The sequence below is a fragment of the Anser brachyrhynchus genome, assembly GCF_964034855.1.
Source record: "Anser brachyrhynchus genome assembly, chromosome: 3".
NCBI lineage: Eukaryota > Metazoa > Chordata > Aves > Anseriformes > Anatidae > Anser > Anser brachyrhynchus.
The window spans coordinates 44,535,484-44,557,686 of NC_137696.1; the positions used below are offsets into that span (position 1 = coordinate 44,535,484).

The 22,203-nt window shown below is 37.2% G+C and overlaps 1 long non-coding RNA gene across 1 annotated transcript; it reads left to right on the forward strand.

Moving 5' to 3' along the window:
• Positions 1-4,519: 4,519 nt before the first annotated feature.
• On the forward strand, positions 4,520-18,550 carry LOC308193307. The gene is made up of 3 exons (XR_013949533.1): positions 4,520-4,987; positions 5,116-5,207; positions 17,246-18,550. It is a non-coding gene; the product is annotated as an uncharacterized lncRNA (long non-coding RNA).
• The last annotated feature ends 3,653 nt before the right edge of the window (positions 18,551-22,203 follow it).

Sequence of the window (22,203 nt, forward strand, 5' to 3'; positions counted from 1 at the left end):
AAATAGCAGTGGTGTAATGTGTATTGCAAAGTTCTATTTAAATAAGCTTTCAAATAATAGAGATCAATTGGAAATCTGTGCTCCCCTTCAATATCTTGCAATGACTATTTTTCATGACATACTTTTAAAAAGTAACTAAGTAACTAAACTTAAAACCTATGAATCTAAAAAACTATGGAAAAATGATTTAATCTTATAAATTTTGAACTATTCCTCATAATATTATACATGCAATTTATGACTCCAAGACCTAATTTGAGAAGGTAAAGTTATTTCATACTTTACTTCCATATGCATGCACTATTTTCTTTTTAATGATAACATTACAGGATCTATTTGATCACAAGAAATTTCCCATATGCATTATAAACTGCTTAAGAAAGTACTCAATCAATTCAAGATTGTTGTACAAGGGCGGTGAAGGAGAAAAGACATTTAAGACTGTTCTTTCCACAGATATAACTAGGATTTAACTGAAACAAACAAACAAAAAATAAGAAAATCAGCTGAGAGAAATATTAAAAAATTCATGAGATTTCAAGATTGATCAAATGCAGCTGGCTATGATTAACTAGTCTTTAATAACAATAAAAGTCATCATAGTGCAAACTTTCTTTTCAGCTTCATACATCTTGAAGTGACAGTAACAATTCTTGAGGTCTAATTGTGATCATAATTATAGTGAGCAGTATAACGAGCATATAGTACATCATTTGAAGGCAATTCCTTTGTAACAAAGCATAACAGCCTTGCTTGAGAAAAAGCCAAAAAACTTTGTTTCTCTTTGTTCTTTTGCACCTGTAGAGCTCTAGTATTTCAAAAATATTCCTTTACAAATGACCTTATTAAAAGCTACGTGTGACTGGTGGTAAAAATTAATTAGAATTTTATTGCCTTAAGGAGTAAGTAGATAATATGTTTATGGATTGGAAATGTAAAAAACATGTAGTTACCAACTGCTGTAGTGAATTTTGACTACTAACTGACATTTCTTCAATCTTCTACCATGTACAGCCATTTACAGTGGCTTTCAAGTTCTTCAAATAACATGAGAGTAAGTGAATTGTAGAGACATCATTGCAGTTCTCAGATCTGCAAAAGAGTGACAGGGTTTGTGGATATGTTTTATCTGCTTTGCATTTCATTTATCTACATGCATAAAGCTGCAAACAATAACTGAAAACTTTATAAATGCCCTATTCTGCCTATATCATTCCTGAGGTGAAGTCTGAAAAGAAACACAAAGGGGATAGGAAAATGATTGGAATGATGTCCTTTCTCATCCAAAGAATTTTAAAATCTTGTTTTAAGTTGTTTGTTATGTTCCTGCTTTAAGACTTTTGTGGTGATATACCTTACTTTTCCCTGAAACATATATAATAATAAAAGTAAAAACAGCATAATAGAAGCACTTAGCAAGGTTTGATCAGTTCTAAGTAAGGCTCTTAATTAGGTTTGTTTTAACTGGGAAAGAAGGCCAATGATATCCAGGAATGCATTAGGAGGAGTGTTGCCAGCAAGTTGAAGAAGATGATCCTTCCCCTCTTTTCAGCACTGGTGAGGCCACATCTGGAGAGCTGTGCCCAGGTCTGGGCTCCCTGCTACAAGAGAGACAGGGACGTACTGGAGAGAGTCCAGCAAAGGGCCACTAATGACGAAGGGAGAGGAGCATCAATTCTATGGAGGAAGACTGAGAGAAATGGGACTGTTCAGCCTCAAGAAAGAGAAGGCTTGGGGAGATCTTATCAGTGTTTAGAATCATAGAATCATTAAGGATGGAAGAGACCTTCAGGATCATCTGGTCCAACCATCACCCTGCTACCAATGTCATCCACTAAACCATGTCCCTAACTGTCAGGTCCAACCTTTCCTTGAACACCCCCAGGGACGATGACACCACCACTTCCCTGGGCAACCCTTTCCAATGCCTGACCACTCTTTTTGAGAACTGTCTCACAATTTCTAACTTAAACCTACCCTGGCACAACTTGAGGCCATTCCCTCTAGTCCTATCAGTAGTCACCTGTGAGAAGAGGCTGACCCCCAGCTCCCCACACCTTTCTTTCAGGCATTTGTAGAGAGCAATAAGTCTCCCCTGAGCCTCCTCTTCTCCAGACTAAAAACCCCCCAGTTCCCTCAGCCACTCCTCATTGGACTTGCATTCCAGGCCCTTCACCAGCTTTGTAGCCCTTCTCTGGACACATTGCAAAGAAGACAGGGCCAGGCTCTTTTCATTGGTGTCCGGTGACAAGATACGAGAGAATGAGCACAAACTGGAACACAGGAGGTTCTGTCTGAACATCATGAAACATTTTTTGACTGTCATGGTGCCTGAGCACTGGCACAGGTTGCCCAAAGAGGCTGTGGGGGTCTCCTGTCTTGGAGATCTTCAAAAGCCACCTGGACATGGCCCTGGGCAGCCTGCTGTGGGTGGCACTTCTGGAGCAGTGTAGTGGGTTTACGTGGCAAGGTTTTGGTAGCAGGGGTAGGGGTGGCTTCTGTGAGAAGAATCCAGAGGTTGCCCCATGTTAGATAAGGGCCCCGCTGCTGACTAGAGCCGAGCCAATAAGCGATGTTGTCTTGCCTCTGTGAGAGCATATTTAAGACAGGGAAAAACAAAACAAAACAACAACAACAAAAAAAAACAAAAACAAACAAACAAACAACAACAACAACAACAAAACTGCTGTCACACAGCAGCTGGGAGAGAGAGAGAGAGGAGTGAGAAACAGCCTTGCAGGGACCAAGGTCAGTGAAGAAGAAGGGGGAGAGGTGCTCCAGGCACTGGAGCAGGAGTCCCCTGCGGCCTGGGGTGAGGACCATGGTGAAGCAGGTTGTCCCCCTGCAGCTCATGGAGTACCACAGTGGAGCAGGGTTCCACGCTGCAGCCCGTGGAGGAGCCCCTGGTGGAGCAGGTGGATGTGGCCTGGAGGAGGCTGCGGCCTATGAGCAGGTGACCTGGGCCAGACCTGTAGCCTGTGGAGAGGAGCCCACACAGGAGCAGGTGACATGGGAGCAGCTGCTGCCCATGAGGGACCTAGGTTGGAGCAGTTTGCTCCTGAGGGATGGACCCCGTGGTACAGAGCCATATCTGGAGCAGTTCTTGAAGAGCTGCTGCCTGTGGGAAGCCCACGCAGGATCAGTTCAGGAAGGACTGCATCCCGTGGGAGGGACCCCACAGCACAGGGGATGAGGGTGACTGTGAAGGAGTGGTGGAGATGAAGCGCTATAGACTGACCAGAACCCCCATTCCCAGTTCCCCTGCACCACTCGGGGGGAGGAGGTGGAAGAGGGCGGATGGGGGGAAGGTGTTTTTGATTTCTTTCCTTTGTTTCTCTCTTCTCTAGCTCGTTAGTAGTAGGCAATAAATCTTACTATCTCCCTGTGCTGAGTCTGTTTTGCCTGTCATGATAATTGTTGAGTGATCTCCCTGTCCTTATCTCAACCCTTGAGCCCTTTGCATCATATTTTCTCCACCTTTCCCTTTGAGGAGGGGGAGTGAGAGAATGGCCGTGGTGGAACTCGGCTGCCCACCTGAGTAAAACCACAAGCAGGGGGCTTAGACCAGATGGGCTCCAGAAGTCCCTTCCCACCTCAACCGTTCTGTGTGATTCTGTGATTGTGGAGGTATCAAAACTGCAGATAAGGACTAACAGAACTTATGCAATCATTCTTCTGAAATACTGGTAAGAGAAGACATGCAAGTTTACATAATTTCTACTCTGTTCTTCCTAAAATACCATAGAACATCAAAAGCAAAAACATATTTGTCTTTATCAGGAACTGGGGAGACATTTTATTTACATTAATTTCTATAAATAAAGCATTAGGGATATAATTGAAATTTGCTATTTATTAAGGGTGACCAAGTCCTTCCAACCCTTCCAAGATTATAAACACAGTATATACTTGGCAAGTAGGGAAATGATACACAGACTTCCTTCAGTTTAGAAGTCAGTCACAGGCCTACACTCAGTCTGTACAGCAATTTCTTCTGGAGCCTGGGGCATCCTGTACACTTCTCACATGAAGATATCCAGAGGATTTGTGGAATCCGCAAGAAAGGCATTAAAGAGTATTATCTTCTCTATTCTATTAGGCTCTCAATCATTGCTACTCCTCTAGCATCTGGTCACATCTAATCCAAATGGAATATGCATTATACTATTAAGACATCTCTTTTTCTGAATTAGACACATTGTACATGCATGCAATTTAGTGAAATAAGTCATTTCCTTACACCAGATGAGATTAGACAGCTTATTTTTCCTTTTTAATATCAACAAAGCAATGTTCCTTATCATAAAACTAATTGAAATCTATGTGAAAACACTATAACTGTTATTCATTATGCAGAAAGAAAGCAGCAAGAAACTACTTGTCTACCTTAGAATATTCTACACCAGTTATGTAAAGTCTAGGAAAATGTATCTGAAAAATATATTTCCAATAAAAATGTAGAATCCTGTCCTGAAAATTATACAAAGTATTCATTTTATCTTTCATAATTTTAGAGGTTAATTTTGGTTTTGTATTTTAATATGCAGTCTATAGTGCTTTCTAAGATTTATATTCAGAGAAAATTATCTGTCTCTTCATAAGGTGTTTGCAGTCCATCTAGTGCAGTGACAAGTGATTTAAACTAATGTCAGCTACCTCAAAGCAAATTGAAGCTTTTGCATTTCATATTTCTTATTATCATAATCAGGAAAGTAATCATCTCCTGTTTGCTGTGGAAGTTCTAACCGACTGCCTTTGAAGCAGTATTGGAGAAATCTCCCTGGCTACGTATCTTCAAACAGTCATCTCCCAAGCATCTGGGCTTACACTGGTGACAGAGAGAGGCTCTCAGAGGAGAGCTGTGGGCTCTCTGTTATGGACCCAGTGCCCAGCCCCCTACACCTTACTTAAGTGAGAACAAGCCCCCAGCTGAGGCTCCTCTGTGTTGTTCACCTTCCCCTGTGACAGCTGCAATGTCAGGAGCAGGGTCAGTAATTACTGCAGTGTGGGGAAGCTCACTGAGCCACTCTGAGCTTGGGGCAGGATCCCTTCTGTTTGTTTTTCCTTCCTCTCCCTTAGTTCTCATCTCTCTTCCCCCTCCCCCCCTTCCCTTAGACTCATCTTCCGATTGATTATCACCTGCTGCCTGCCACTCTCCTGGAAAGGAAATGTTTGCCACAAGACATCACACTATTACAAACCCAAGAGTAAGTGCTTTATTATTATTATTATTATTATTAAATACACCGTCAAGTGACATAGTGTTCTCTTTTTAAGCTTGCTTGACATAATTCAACTCAAAAGAAATGTTTGTGTAGTTTCTTCTTTTTCCTGTGTTAGCAAGAAAAGGAAGCAGGAATGTTTCAGTGCATAAGCAACCTCAGAGCCTTAGGATAGTAGGAATTTATGTTTCTACACATGATTTCTGCATCTGGTAAACACAAGCCTCTTGCTGTGAGAAGCAGGCTACCTGTATTGTCATAGTGCAGGCAGGTGGAATGCTCTGCCAATTCTTTTGAAATAGCAGGTGTGCTGTAAATTAACACTGAGGCCTACTTTCTGGCAGATTTCCTCATCCATTCCTTCTCTTCTGGCTTCTTCTGTCCTGGATTCTTGCCTCTTTGGCTTACGTACCTACAGCCTTTCAGTGGCATGAGTGATGTTTTTTTGTTTGTTGGAAGATGCTTTGTGTATCTATATACATTTTCTCATAGCAGTTTTCCTTCAAGTTGGTTAGTTACTAGTGTTTGATACATCATGTAATTGATGGTCCTTTAATAAATCAATGAATTTACTGATAAGCAATGGGTTTTTCTCCTGGAAGGAAAGGGGAAGAAAAAAAAAAAAAAAACAAAACAAAGCCAATTCTCCTAAAATTCAAGAGGTAAATATGCATAGAGATTAAAAAAGATTTGATTCCGTGAGATTCCTGACCTTAAGGACTAATTTTGCCTACATTTAAAGCTATGAGATGTTTAACATTGAGTGGTCTTTATTTTTTCTGTGTTTAGACACCCAAACGTAGACATCTAGTTCAACATTGTTGTTTAGAAATTCTGCGCAGTCAGAAGAGGGAAAGAGGCATTTCTAGACTGGAGTCCTCTTCCCTGTCTGGGTGATTCTCAGTGCCAGATCAATCATATCAAGAGGTGACCTATGTTGTTCATGTAGGAAGCCTAGATGAGATGACTTGTTTGACCTTTCTTGCCTGACTCGTAAACATTTAGTGAATCTTACCCTAAACATAAATGTTTTAAGTCAAAACTCCTTCTCTGAAATTAACGGGAATTTTTTCTGTTTAATGAAATGAGTTTAACATTTAACCTTAAATCTCTTACTCAATCTGGATCCAAATATGTGAACCTCAAGATTGTTTTATAAATATAGCAAAAAGGAATGAAATTTTTAAAAGAATAAAGAATGGTATATAATTTTATAATATTTACATTGTAAGTAATTGATCTTTATGATCCCTAAATCAGTGGATAAGAGTGAGAAGGTTACTTATCAAAGGCTATATCTAAAATATATCTAAAATAAGGCTAGTCATACTTTGTACAGCACAACCAGGAAAACCTGCACCTGTAGCATTTAGAGTCAGTTTCATTCAAAAAAATACCTTCCTTTTACAAAGACAGAAGGATAAGTTCTGAAAAGAGAGTTATGAGGAAATCAAAAACTGTTGTAAAACAGCTAAATGGATTGTAGTTCATATTTCCTAATTGAATTGTCCCAGGAGTATTAATCATGTGCAATCATTGGCAAGGTTTTCTAGCATTCATGTTTCAGCAAAGAAAAATTATTGACAACACCCTAACCATTTTCACAGATATAGCTGACTGGGAAAAAAAAACAAAACAAACAAACAAAAACAAAACAAAACCTAGACGATTCTGTGATTCTGTGAAAAAAACTAAAATATAGAGATAATGGTGGAAACAATTTTTATCTACTTTATTATTATTTTTTCCTATTTCTTTTCAACATCAGTATCAGAACTTGTTCTTTGAAATTTATTTTTCAGTGGACTTAGGAATTAATGCAGAACGTATTTTGAAAACATTTGCTACTAATTTTGCTGTGGATTATTACTACTCCCAGTCTTGCTTATGGTTAGTGGTTGGTAGCATTTCCACTCCAGTTTCAATCTGTCGAGCAATGGAAATGACCCAAATCATTTATGCTTTCAGCTGTGGTACAGAAAATAAAAGGCAAAGCAATGTTTAAGATGTTCAGTTTTAAGGTGAGGTATATTTATCAATTCAAACAACCATCCAACACAAGTGGAAGATGTACGCAAAGAAGCATAACATAGTCTAATTCCTAAGAGAATCACTAACACAAGATACAATGCTATTGCAACAAAGCAAACTTTATTGGTTTCTGCTGTGTGGGTAAAGTTGCAGTTAGGTTTGAAACAAAGCATATGGAGAAATGTGTCATGTGTGCTCACCAACCATTACATACAATCAGGTGGTAGCCTACACATGGCAAGTGAAGGAGACTTGCTTATAGACCCAACCAAACTGGTTAGCGCCATCTCCACCACCACCCCCCTTGTTCCCATAAGGACTGTAATTTATTTTTGAGGTTACGTCCAGGTTGACAGGTCACACAACTGAGAAAACCAGGTCAGATCATTGGTGTAGCAAGCCACCTGTCTAGGAGCGTCTAGCAATGCAGGATTAGAGTATAAGAACAAATAGAGCAGAGATATTTGGTTTATTTTATCTTCTCAGCAGTCAGTAATCTAGCAATTTCCTGACTATGAATTCAAATTATCATAGAAAACAGCCACAGCTGAATCTACCCTCTGTGAATTTAACTAATGCTTCATTTGAATCTGCTTGCACTTTTTGTGTCTGAAAACTTCCTGTAAGAATAAGTTCTCTCATGGGAAAAAAAAAAAAGTTTCCATTTTGTTTTCAGTCTGGTATCCAATCATAACACTCAGCTTAAGAAAAGCAATAAATAATCATTCTTTATCTACTTTTTCCATATCTTTCACAACTATATATATTTTATTAAATCTTCCTTCTGCTGACAGTTTTTCCAAACAGAAGTTTCAAGTGAATTATCTTTAATATAGAAGTGTTCCCACAACATAAGATTGTGATAATCTTATTACTCATTTCTGTACCTTTTTGTTTGTTTGTTTGTTTATTTTACCACATAGATTATGAGAAATTTCAGAAAAAATCTGAATTTCTGGAAAAATTAAAATATGAAGTCCATAAAACTTTAGTGAAAATAGAAGCTCCTCAAACAAATAAACACCAGCCATTGGGGCAGTTTTCTTGTGCCAGATATTGATGATAATCAATATCTGGGATAACCAGGACATTTGTTCAGATAACAGATATAAGACCTGCAAGAAACAGAGGATCTAATGGAGTAGTGGTTGAATGTTTGAATATATTTAAGTGGCTGATACAACATATTGAATGGCCTATTCCACCTCTTTGAGGTAGTTGGTGTATTCCATACCCTTGAAAAAATCTGTTTAAAGACAGATTGCTTCAAATGATTTTTTATTTGTCAGCTCCAACAGCTAGTTAAAACAAACAAACAAACAACAAAAAAAACCATTTGCTATAACACTTTCTAATATGGCAAAGAATTTCTCTAAAAGCAACAGCTGTTCCAATTTTCTCATTGTGTAGTTATCTAGATCAGAGAAAAGCTAGAATTTAGTCTTTGGATCAAGAGATATAAGACAGTCGTGAAATTTGCTGACTTGCACGTTATAGAGCAATAAAGGAAAAAACACTATAGAAATATTTTAAACATTAAATAGCTTCATAAGTATTCATTATGACAAAATTGAGTCACAAAAAAAGCAAAATAACTCTCCTTTAAAACTAATTTTCCATATATCTTGATTTCTGAGAAGGAAAACAAAAAAAAATCAGAATTACCTTGCAAAGAGTTTCAAAATATATAGATGAAAAAAAATCATGATTCTCCTTGAATGTCTAGTGTACTCTAGCACAGTTAAATTTGGGAAACATTTTCTTCTGACAAACACATGCTCTTCTGTTTCCTTAAGGTTCAGTCTTTACATAATGCAACAATAAATATATTTCTGGGAATAGATTACCAGAAGAAGAACAGAATTTCTAATAGAATATTATGTTATGTTCTCTCCTTATAATTAAAAAATAATGAACAAACAACCTTATCTTTTTCAGTATTGTAACCTCACATATGGTAGTTTTCAGATGTTGAGAAATCAGATGTGAAAAGAAAACCAATACTGTTTTCAAGTGACGCAGGCATACTAAAGGAGTAACATGTTTATAATCGATATGTATGAAGCAAAGTAATGAAATAGGAGCCAATAGCATTTTGGCTGTTTTTCTAATTTCCTGAGTCAGTCCTCTGGAACAAGAGCTTCATAGTTGGTAGTACATCAATGGGATATTCTTTTAATCATTTCCATATTATCAAAATGGTATTTTATTTTTTCCATTACTAAAGAGAAATGCATTTCTGTTCAATCTATCTTACTTTAGCCACTAAGGCTACTTCATTTCATTTGAAGAGGACAATGAGTCAAGGATATGGAAAATTTTGTATCTAGCTATTACTGCTGGAACGCTGAATTCTTAAATATCACTGAGGGATAAGCTACTTTATTAACACAGCAGCTTCATACTTTCACAGAACTGCATATTTTTGGAATAAGAAAGTTCATAAGAAAAATGTTAAAGTTCTAGAGGACAGTTTTGCTTACTGAAAGTGAGTCATAGCAAGGCCTATAACTCATCTTGACTTCCTGTTGTATTTTACAATATTGGTCCTCGTATTTAACTCTGCAGTTCTTCTACTGAGCCCAGTTACTTGTGGCTTGTTTCATACAATCATCCAATTTCAGAGAATGTCTCAGCAAAGTTTAGATTGAAATACTGAAGTTTATATATGAATTGGAATTCTCAGTACATAGAATTCACCTTTTTCCTCAGAGAGTTAAAAGGTTCACAATTCATTATCTGATGGCAAAAAAAAAAAAAAAAAAAAACTTTCAGCAGGTCTACTGATATCCCACAAAGGTTTTTATTTATTTATTTATTTATTTATTTTATTTTTTATTTTTGCCATTTATATAAAATTTCATGTCTTTATAGAGTCTTTTTATTGACTTTCCAGTATTATATAATGTTTTTGTCTTCATCTGAAGTATGTAGACCTCATTATGGTATAACATTGAATTTAATACTCATTAAAACAAATGTCAAAGCAAAACAGAAAATAAAGTAGTGATAGAACTGGCTGGTAGCAAGGGAACTGTTAAGAGATATTTATTAAGACTAAGAGGTTGAAAAGAGATTTAAAATTGATTATCAAAAATCCTCATAGATTTTTGATAATCATTTTTAAATATGGTATTTTTACAAAAAAAAAAAAGCCACTTTAATATTTTTTTAATGAATGAAGTTTTGCCTCAGTATGCCCAAGCAATCTTGAAAGCTCCTTTTTACAGCTTTACAGTCAGCAGCTCTTGAAATGTGAATGAAAAACAGGGTTCTTAGTCAGATCCAAGTGAAAAGGACACAGGTGCTTTGATAGGAATATTTCCAAAATACTTTTTCAGTAATTCATAAGAATGACCATATTTAAACATGCAACTTTCCAGTTTGCTTCGCAGACAGACGCAAAACTTTTTTTTTTTCCCAAATATTAATGTAATTAATTGGGGAGAGGGGGGGAGGGGGGGGGAAGGGTCAGTTCACAGTGTTATTAGTTGCAAGAATAAAAGTTCACTGTCTTCAGCCAAGCCAGGATTTAACTCCTTGGGTTTTGTTTCAAGTTTCTTGTTTGAACTGATTAAAAATAGGGAAATAATCAGAAAGAAAAAACACCATCAGTGGAACTTTGGGATGTCTGTCTTCTAGTTATCTGCCTAATCTGGACAAATTTCCCCTTCCCACAAAAGAAATCATCCAGTTTCACATGATTGTTAGTTGAAAGCATAACTAGCCTCTTGTATGCACAAGAGTCAAAATTCATCCAAAGCTTCCAGTAGATTTGGCCTTTCTTGTGAAGTTTAATTACTTCTAATTCTAGTAAAAGTTGCATGATTGTCAAATAATTTTGAAAGCTAGAAATAATTAGTTACAGTTTAAGTTTATGGAGCAGGTTTGATGAAGTGACATGTTAGTCATAAAACTAAATGTGGCAGTAGATTTTGGGGAATTGGACTAGATGATCTTTCAAGGTTCCTTCCAATCCCTAACATTCTGTGACTCTGTGATTTTGGATAGGTTAGATCCATGAGATCAGTAATAGCAGTATGATAAGGGAAATGTATACACAAAAAAAAAAAAGTGAAGATACAGTAGCAATTCAGATTTAAATTCTTCAATATTGAGTGACTCTTCAGGAAAACTTGGAAAGAATATCCAGTGGAGCGTGGAGCAATGTGTCTTTGGACAAAAATGTGTGAGACAGACTGAAATATTTCTTGGGTCTGAATTCCCAGTGGGTCTCATTTAGTGCCTCAGTTTCACATTTGTGTAATAAAGAGTATTTTTTTTTCTTTTTTTTTTTCTTCACCACTTGACAGGATAGTGCTCAGAACTAACTCCTTCACCTTACATTGTCTTTAAATTCACAAACTCTTCAGCTTCTCTTTCTACCTCTGCCTTTGAGGGTCTTTCAGTCAAGGACTCTTGGTTGTTTCCTTGATACGTATCTGCAAAGGTAGTAGTGGTCCAGCACTTTACATCAGAGATTGCACGTGTCCTCTGTACACCCTAACAGAACGGTGCACAAGTGACAACTTGTGCTTAGCATCCTCTCTCTTGTTACTTCTCCCCAAAGAGATCTTCGATAAAGATAACTAAAAGAACACATCTAAAAATTGTCTATCCAGATTACATTTCTAAAAATCAGCACCTCCACATGGAAAGTCCAATGAGGTTGAAAATACTTTGAGGCCTTTGTATCCGTCAATAAAAATATATATGTCCTTCATTCAGAAATTCAAACCAAGTCAGGCATCTTCAACTCTGACATGCCATTTACAACATCTATTGTAAATAATATTCCTGTCTAGGCAAAAACATCAAGAATGCCTGTACAGAATCCTAACTCATTTCACTCTTCCCTCTTAACAGATGCTTTAGTCTATACCTTTTAGACTGTGTACTCAAGGCCTTTTCTCTGTTCACAAAGACAATGTGAAAAATAAAAGGATGTGAAAAATATAAGTAACCATGTCTATAGAACAACTATGAACACAACAGCAAAATCATAGAGAAATTAATAACTCTGATTTTTGGATTGCAACTTTAATCATGTTGTTTTAATGATTTATTTTCCTGTAATTATCTTATATAACAAACATATTATATACCCCAGGTGATTACCCACAGAGCTGCTCTTTTTAATCCCATGATATTTGGACCATATGTTCATACATTTTCCTTGATCTGAATGGATGCCAGGTGCAGACACTACCTCTGTAACCTCATTATGCAAAGGGAATGTTGCAGCATGGCTTACCTAGAGAGCCAGACCCAGACTTTCAAGACCTTCGTCTGTATTTCCGCTTCTCAAGCACTCTGGGAATACACTTTTCCTCATGTTGTGGGTTAACCCCAGTAGGCAAACAAGCTCCACACAGCTGCTCCCTCACTCCCCCACAGTGGGATGAGGAAGAGAAGGAGAAAGGTTAAAGGTAAGCTGCATGTGCATGCAAAGCAAAACAAAGAATTCACTCACTCTTTTCTATCAGCAGGCTGGTGTTCAGGCATTTCCAGGAAAGCTGGGCTTCACAATGCGTAACATTTACTTGGGAAGACAAATGCCATCACTCTGAATGTCCCTCCCCTTCCTCCTTCTTCACCCCAGCTTTTATCGCTGGGTAAACCACCATATGGTGTGAAATATCCCTTTGTCCAGTTTGGGTCAGATGTCCTGGCTGTGTCCCCTCCCAGCTTCTTTTACATCCCTATCCTCCACACTGGCAGGGCAGGACAAGAAGCAAAAAAGCTCCCAGCTCTATACAAACGCTGCTCAGCAACAAATAAAACACTGGTTGTGTTATCATCACTATTGCCTTCACAAATCCAGAACATAACACCATACAAGCCACCATGGAGAAAATGAATTCTATTCCAGCCCAAACCAGTATATCTCAATTTCTGAAGCACCTAGAAGTGGAAGTGGAAATACCCTCCTGTTTGGAGCTTTTGCAATCAATCACTTAGCAGAGGAAAAGCATATGTATGCATCTAGGGAAAATAGACATTCACATTCATTTTTGTTTCTTAGATTCCCCAACATTCCCAGATTTTCTTAGGTCTTAGATCAAACAAGTATTGGATTCTTTTCCCATGAATACAGTTTCTAAGTTTCTATCTGTCTTTCGAGAAGCTAATCTCCTTACTTTTTATTTTCCAAATCTCCTCTTTTCCCACCCCAGCATTCTCACAGCACCACACCATATTTTTTTTTTCCTTCTGGTTTGGTCAGTAAAGGATAGAAGTAATAGGCAATTAGAATTATGACATTCATTCTTGCACTAAAAATCATGTCTCCTTCTTCTAAAGGAAAATCGCTGCGCATCAGTCATTACACTATACCATTTTCTTTTTCTCCAGACTTATAAGCCTTGCTGGAAGGCCAGAATGCTAGCACGTCTCATCACAGAGAGAAAGCAAATTGTTACGCTAAAAATAGCACAAAATCAAAATCATCAGTGTTTATTTATTCCTTTTTTTTGTAAACCACAAAACATTTGATTTATAGTATGGAGTGTAGATTTTTGTGTTATTGTTCAGCAAAGATTCAAGGCCAGAGAACATCTTGTTTCTGAAATCTCTTTCCAGTTAACATAAGTCATTTAGAGGTGATTTCATCTTTGAGAAGTTTTATATAAGATTGTTTTGCTTTTTCTATTTTTAAGTTTAATTGCTGTCTCTGTAAAATGCTTTGTGAGGTATTCATCAATTGCTATTTCATCAACAGGAGTCAAAATAATATTGGAACCAGAAAATAAAGAAATAGAAAAGAATGCCGCTCTCTTTAATGTCTACATATTAGGTCCGCATGAGGACACAACAAATTTGTCTCTACTTAGCTTTCCCATTTTATCACCACCTTCCATCAACTATCAACTCTTTCTCCATAAATGTATTTACTTTCCTCTTAAACTGACTTATTATGTTCATTGCTTCACTCAGCAGTCTTTTTAATTAATTCACATGGTTTTGTCTTTTTATCTTTGGGATTAGGCTTTTTTTTTTTTTTTTTTTTTGGCTTTCAAAACCCAGAAAGCGAAGCAAACCCAGAAGCTCACAGAAACTCTTCTCACCAGAATAAGACTCTCATATTTCCACAGATATTGTGTTACAAGACAGATAAGAACCTACTTAATTCAAATCAATTTTTTTTTTTTTTTTATTTAAGTGGCAAATAAAGGGTTCATTTTCCAGCCCAGTACTCTTAAGGTTTTTGCTCCAGGTTTAAAAAACAGCTAACTATTCACTACCTGTATTCTCTCTTGAACAGAAATGGGTTTGATGTTGTGTGGTGCTGGATTCCCCTGCAGGGCCAGCTGTGGAACAGATAGGCACTGCTCTCATCCACTGGTTCACATTCCCTGGTTACCTGCAAGGGTGGCCAAAAACAATGATCCCTGGTTTCACTGCACTGAATCCTGACCTAACAGATATGTGATTGTCATCCCATGTATTCTATTTAATAGCTGCACTGAGACTTCATTATGCTGTGAATCATGTGGATAAAACTGAAAAGCAAGCAATGCCTTTTAAAGTGGGAATACTGCATTTTCTTACTTATAAAGCAATGAGATGGAGAGGGTGGTTGTAAATTTTACTCTATTTAATACACATACTTAAAGAGAAAGAAACATGTCTAAGCATTAAAGACATAAAGACATAAAGAAATATTAAAAATACATTGTTAGTTAATGAGAGCTAATTTCTTACTTATCCATGCCATGCAATGCTGTTTTAACTTCACTCATGCATAATATTTTATACAATTTTATTTTTTACTTTTCATTCTGAATGAAAACTGGCTTGGTAAATGCTATCATCTAATGTTGTCTTTCACTAGTGTTAATGAGGGAACTAAGTTCATCAGTGGAATTTACGAGCCTGGAGATAAACTATTTGGATTTTAATTCTTTCTAGTCTTTTTGGTGCAATGTTATTGTCCTAGTAACAGTGTATTGATATTGTTTCAGTGTATTTTCCACTTTCATCTGTATCACTGTTATTCTTATTAGTCAGTGAAAAATGTGAGACTAGTGCCCTGATGTGTCAGAGAGAGAATGAATGCAATTCATTTATTGAGGACATTAACATTTGAATAAGCATACTTTAGACATAGAGTCCCATTCAGTAATTATCTTCCAGTTTATAGGACAAAATAAGTTGAATCTCATAGACATGCGTATTCAATATTCTCAGTTAAAATAATATAAGGGAAACAATCTAAAGGTATTCTTATATTCCACTGAAGTTTTATCAGTTAAGAAGTTTGATATATGGAGTATCTTTTATTAAAGTAAATACAAATGTTATTATTTTCTAAAATTAAATGCACTTCTCCCACCTCACCATTTCTCTTCTGCTGCCATCCTTTTGTTCAAAGGTCAGGCCCATCTCATCTGACTTTGTCTTAAAGTCAGGCATCTGGACTGTGGTGATGTTTAGACAGTCTATTTGGCTAGTAGGAAGTGGAAAAGTGAGGTCTGGGGGTTGCCCCCAAAGTTGCTCCTAATTTAACTGAGAGCTAGTAAAGAGGATGCAGCAAGCACAGGAGAGAAAACATCTAAACATCTGATAGCTGTGGACCTCTACTGAAAATAAAAGCTGAAGGGAAATCTCCAGGAACTGTAATTATCAAGGGAGGAAACTCATTTGTATTACGGATCTTCTGTGAAGTAGACTTCAAAAGGCACAGACAACGTAATTCCTGGTACAAACAATCCTTGTCAGTTTGTCTCTGAATGGACTACACAGCATACTCAATACAGTACGGGTGCCTGTCACCTGCATAAAAGAAAATTATCATTCAGAATGATCTGATTCTGTGTTACATTTTTGTGTAATCAGTGTTTTCATTGTGTCTAGCACAGTAAGGCATTGAAGACTTTGGTAAGACAATGAAAAAGAATGTTTTGAAAACCACCAAAAGCAGCTTACTAAAAACTATACCTGAACATAGAAAGCTTTACAACACCTTATATATTGCTGGGTAAATTCATGTGGACTAAAATGATCTTCCAGGCTAAATCTATCCAGAAGGATTTATTTTCCTGAATTTTCTCTTAAGCAAGAAATAAGGGCCAGTTTGAGAGCTCCCTCCAGATATCTCAGTGTGGGGCAGCAAAGCTGTGAGAGACAGTGACTCTGTACACCCCTTGGTTCAAATGTTTTCTTAAGACGTGGCTACCCTTCTTATAGACAGCTGCAGGCATTTGGGTGGACTTTTCTGTCTCTGCCACACTTCCTCTCATGCATAGTTACCAGTACAGCTGACTCATAATTCAATGGCAGGGGTTTTAATGGTGCAACCTTGCCTTTGCTGAGATGTCTAATAACATTTGTATCAGAAATTGTGTTGGAAGTTCTCAGTATAACTGAGTACTGACACACCAAGGGCTGACTAGTCTTCAAATGACACCTCAGTAAGATTAAATCATCTTTTTCCTAATAGTTGAGACACCATTTACATATGTATTTTATAAGAATGTGCTAAATCAGAATTGCTGTGGTCTTCCTGTCATATTTTCAGACCCTATCTAACCGCATGAAATTCCAGTACTACATCTCTTAAGCAGAACACCTGGCAATCACTTTTTAGTTCTTGCTATGGACCACCACAAAAGAGAAATGTAGATGGTTCTTGCAAAAAGGAGGCTGCCAGAGGAAATGAAATTTAAATTCTTATTGTAGTTACTTGACACTCATACTAAGACATTTTGCTTCAGATCCAAACAGACTCTTATCATTGAAATCAAATTTAACTATCAAGGGACAATTCACATCCTGTTGATTCATTTGCAATTGTAAGAAGACAATATCATCCAAGAATTAGATACATTCCTGCATGGAAAAAATCCTGACATATTTCCTGCTTTGCCTACTCTCCACTAATTTCTCCCCTTAAAACAATGGAGAAGATACACAGAATAAAGAAATGCCTAATAATTAATAGATTTGCTTCACTAAACTCTTTGTTAAATTTTTTTTTTTTCATTTTACAGATAATAGAGCTGGTCCCAGAGATGTCCTCCTATACTTCCCACTCTCCACTTTGCCAGACTTTGGCATGAGGGCAAAAAGGCATTGCAATAACAAGACCTAATCTTACTGTTCCCAACAAATATGATGCAGCCTTTGCACTCATTGGCAGTTTCAAGCAGTGAAGTTCTCTTTCACAAGGTCAAATCTAGATATTTTAATTCAGAAAGCTTAAAATGCTGAAGAAAAACTGCAAATAAATCTTCCTTACCCATGGACAAGGGCCCTTTAATGCATCTTTCAGCCTACAAGTTACTTGGTATGACTTGTACCATAGAAGTGCTTTGTATAAAAAGACCTTTTCCCCTGAATTACAAGTCTTTGTGCTCTATGTATAAACAGGAAAAAAAAAAAAAAAAAAAAAAAAAAAAAAAAGGATAAGTTTTTCTTAAAGAATGAAGCCTTTTGCTCTGTTTTCTTGGTCAGGAAACAACTAGCTTTTCTGACTTATATCCCATATTCCAGTAAAGTCTTAGTCATGACTTTTTGGTGTGAAATCCCAGGCCCTCCTTATGTAACTTTATTCAGGATGGACATAATGGCTGCAGCTTACCCTGCAGCACAGGAATGTCTGTTTGCTCTCCAGTCAGCTGGGTGCTGCATCCTATACTGGTGGGCTGGTAGCTGCTCCTCTCGTCTCAAAGCTTCATCTAGGCACTGTAGTAGATTTATGCTAGGGAGACAGGTCATCACTGTACACGGGATCATGTCCTTGCCACCTGTGTCAAGTTTCATAAATGGACAACTGTCTGCTTCATTTTCTCTAGGGCTGCAAGCTACTAAGTCACCAGACATGGTTAAGCACAACCGATTGGTCCAGAGCATAAACACTTCACAGCATTCATATAATCACCTCAGGATCATGATTTATATGCTTGTTTTAGCCCCAAAATATGCATAACATACAGATAACTGGAATATGTCTGAAGCCTGACCATTGGTTGTGCTTGTTCAGTTCTCTTGCTGCAGAAAGCAAGAGATCATCTGTATTCTCTTCTGAATTCCCTTCCTTTAGAGCCCTATGTGAGGGACTGCTCTTCTGTTAGCCACCAGCTTTATATTGTGCCCCCACTTGAAAATTTTTCACCTTGACAAATCAATTCACTGATGAATACACTAGCAGCCACACCAGTTAACCAGGGCATGCCCTCTGAGATTGTTAAGAAATAATGGTCTAATATGCATAAATGCTTGCAAAGAACTCTCGGTGCCTTAAAATTAAACAATTTACAAGCTCAGCCTCACACTCTGCTGCTACAGCTCCAACTTCATTTTGGCAAAGTAAGGTTCCCTGTAGATGCTTTCTGAGATACTTTTCTTTCCCTCATTCTTGAAGAAGGAAAGTATTAAACCTTCGCTGTATTTCTCTTCCTGGAAAAGATGCACTGATATGATGACAACTAATCCTTTAATATCGGCTTTGGTCAGAAAAGCATTGTTTTAAATTCCTCTTCATTGGGTCAACCCACTCAGAGCTGGGCTGTCCTTACCTCTCTGCAATAGCAAAAATGGATTTAAATTCATTGTGACTACTTAGTGTTGGCTATATCAGCACATAAATCTTCATCCATCAATATAACAGAACAAAATAGTCACTGACTGTTTCTTGGAGCCTAATTACCAGTTTAAAGATGCAACTCTAGTCCAGGGTGAAGTTTGCTTCCGGTTTGAATACGTGATTATTATTCCTCTTCCTTAAATTTACTAATCCCCTTTCAGGTTTATTTAAGCTGGCCTATTTTCAGAAATTGTAAAACTATCCTAGTACTATGTAAGGTAATGCCTTTCACCTGAGCTAGCTTATACAATTTAATTTTATGAAAAGAGCAAAACAACTGTTTCCTCTGACAGTTCTGTCCCTCAAGTTAAAGTTAGAGAGAAAGCACTCCTCCAGCCAACTGTGCTGATTCCTACCAGTCTTTCACAGCTGCAGACATAATGAGGCAGCAAGCACTTCTGATTGGGAAGACATGATGGTGTGTTGAGACGTGTATTTCCAGTAGGCAGGAAAAGTTTTTTCTCATCCTTTTGTTGTGGTCATGTGGCTGAACTTGCGCTACCTCAGAAATTCACGTCACCAAGAGCACATGCCATGGCTGCCAGCCAATCACCTGCACTAAACCTGAGGTTTATAACTTGGTACGTGAATCAGGCCTAATGCTGGGCTCCAGAGACTGTACCAAACACCCTTGTTTTTCTGACACATGCCTCAGTCTCACTATGTCAATGACTCTTTTAACATCGCCCTTCCATTGCACCATCACTTTTTAGAGGGAACTACTTTGAGGCTCCAGTTCCATCACCACATTTTTACCCACTTACTGGCTGACTCTGATGCTATGGGCTGAAAGCTATCATTCTCACCTAACTTGCTGTTGTTATTAAAAAACAAGTGGGTAGTAAAGGCTGAGAAGAAAACATTGTCAAAAAATGACATTTTTGTTGTTGGATTGATTCCACCAAGTTAAATATGTATCTCAGAATAGGCATATGTGTTGGTTTGAAGATTTATTTTGACAGAAGTACCAAAGAGAAATTTGGTGTATAATATTGTAAGAATTGAGATTTATAGAATTTTGAAGCTGTTTTCCTTTCTTGGGGCAGGAGAAATAAATGTTAAACTAATGTTACTATAACACTTGTTATAGGATTTATTAATTTTTTGGTAATGAAGTTTTCTTATTGAGAAGAACTATTTTTTAAAATGCTGAAGAATACCCTAATGTCTGGGTGATTATTGTTTACTTTGTAAGTAGATACATGACATCTGAGTTTAGTTTTTCAGTTCAAATTTAAATGGAGCGAAAAAAAAATTGAAATGTGTCAATGCACAGATTTCAGAAGGTAACAACACATGTGAAATGATATTTCAATCTAAAATCAGAAATAGTTACATTTGCTTTCAGGTAGTTTAAGTAAAAAAATAGCAGGAAAGATTGAGCAACATGGACAGCTAAAATGTTAATGCAGAAAGCCTAGCAGAATCTTCCAAGCCACGCTCAGTCCATGAAGCCGTGAAACTACCTTCTGTACATACCAGTGCTTGTGATAAAATATATTTTTCAGGGCAGTGTATTCAGGGAATCTATTTTCAGGATTTAACAATACCAAAATCATCTGGCAGTATCTGGATATCAAAGAAGAGTGGCTTAATCATATTCTTTACCTATAAGGCAAGTACCAGCATTAACAGCAGTTTTCATTATAAAAACAACATTAAACAACATTAAAAAAAAAAAGAGAGAGAAATAATAAAACAGAAAAAATTATAAAAGTGAAACCACGATTTTCAAGAAAAATCTTTGGGAAAAAAAAAAAAAAAGCACCCATGGCTAAGGTGTGAATTTTGGAGTTTGTAATAAAAACAAACAAACAAACAAAAAACTGATTATTATCCTGCAGAAGAAGAAATCTGCTTCAAAAATGGGAGGTCTCAGATTAATTCTTCCAAAACTTATTTTCCAAAATGAAGGCCACCACTCTATCAGAAACTTTAGAAATTTGTTTTCACTTCTTTCATTATGAATACACCATTACAAAATATTTGTTTAAGCAGAAATTCTTAGAAGTTTTCGTTCAGCAAGGCAAAAAATAAGATAAAAATATTGGAAAGTCGAATTGAACTATCTCTATGTATATTTAAGGAAAAATAGTTTAGAACATGAATAAACATTTAAAACTTATTAACCTGCCTTAGAACTTTTTTTTTTTTTTTAATGAAAGTGGAGACTAGCCTGTTGGAAAAACAAACACAAATACGAAAAAAAAAAAAAAAAGAAACTATGAGTAAAGGTAGGAAGGATGACTGATTTTTTTTTTCATGAATATTATGCAGCTTTGTAACTTTGTTAGTGGGTGGGGGATTACATACATATATCTGCCCATGCCTGTGGTAGTGACTCATTTAAACAAGCAGGCTTCTTTCTAGCTTGTGAGTAACATGGTCCCGGAGGTACAGACACTGGAGAGGAATGACAGTGCCCACTCTCCCTTTCAGGCTGTTGTCTCTGCATATCACAAGGTGCTTCCTTCTGCTTTTGTATCCAAGGTGCCACAGCCTTGTGGCAGAAGCAGGTACTTAAACCTGCACTACGCCCAGCTCCTCCCTCTCTTTCCTACCTTGAGGTCTTGCCTGGCTTCCTAAATTCAAAGTGATGTCTAGGGCTAGAATTAGACTGGAGTGGCCAGAGATCAGAGCTGCAAAGTGTAGTTTGACCCCAGTGTTTGCTTCTCTGACATTCTGAAAGATGCTTTATAGATTTCTGACTTACACGGGGGCTGCTCTGGGCAGGGTTTTAGGTTGCCTCGAAGTCAAACAGTTAATCCGCTGTTTTTCTCCCTCTACCAACTACTGAGTCAATCACTGTGCTTAGATAATAAATATTACCCAGAATGGCTTCCATTCTGGTTATGAAGATCTTAGGGTACCGAAAGCCTCTTTGCCAATGATTAACCATCTCTGCTGTTTGAAAAGATGTGGCTTATTTCACATTTCACTTGGCCTGGGCTCAGCCTACAACTACTGGTACTTGTTGCGCTTCTCTCTCCTGGATAATAGAGCCCTTCACTACCCAGTATTTTCTTGCTGTAAAGGTTTTTATGCCCAGCATTCAACTCACTTCTCAGACTTCTTTTTGATGATTTAAGCAGACTAAACTCCAAGTACCTTCCTGAAAGGCACTTTCTATACCCCTCAACTCATTTTCACATCTCTCTTTGGCATCTCTTCACATTTTTGACAACACTTTTTATAAATGTTAGAAGAAAAATAATAATCCTACATCACATTCCAGTACTAACAGACAAAAGCAAAATCACTTCTTGCTTTCTACTCAATCTTTTTCTCTGTTTTTATCTAAGGAATGCATTAGCCCATGTTGATGCAGTACAATAATGGCAGCTCCAGTTACTATTTTACTAT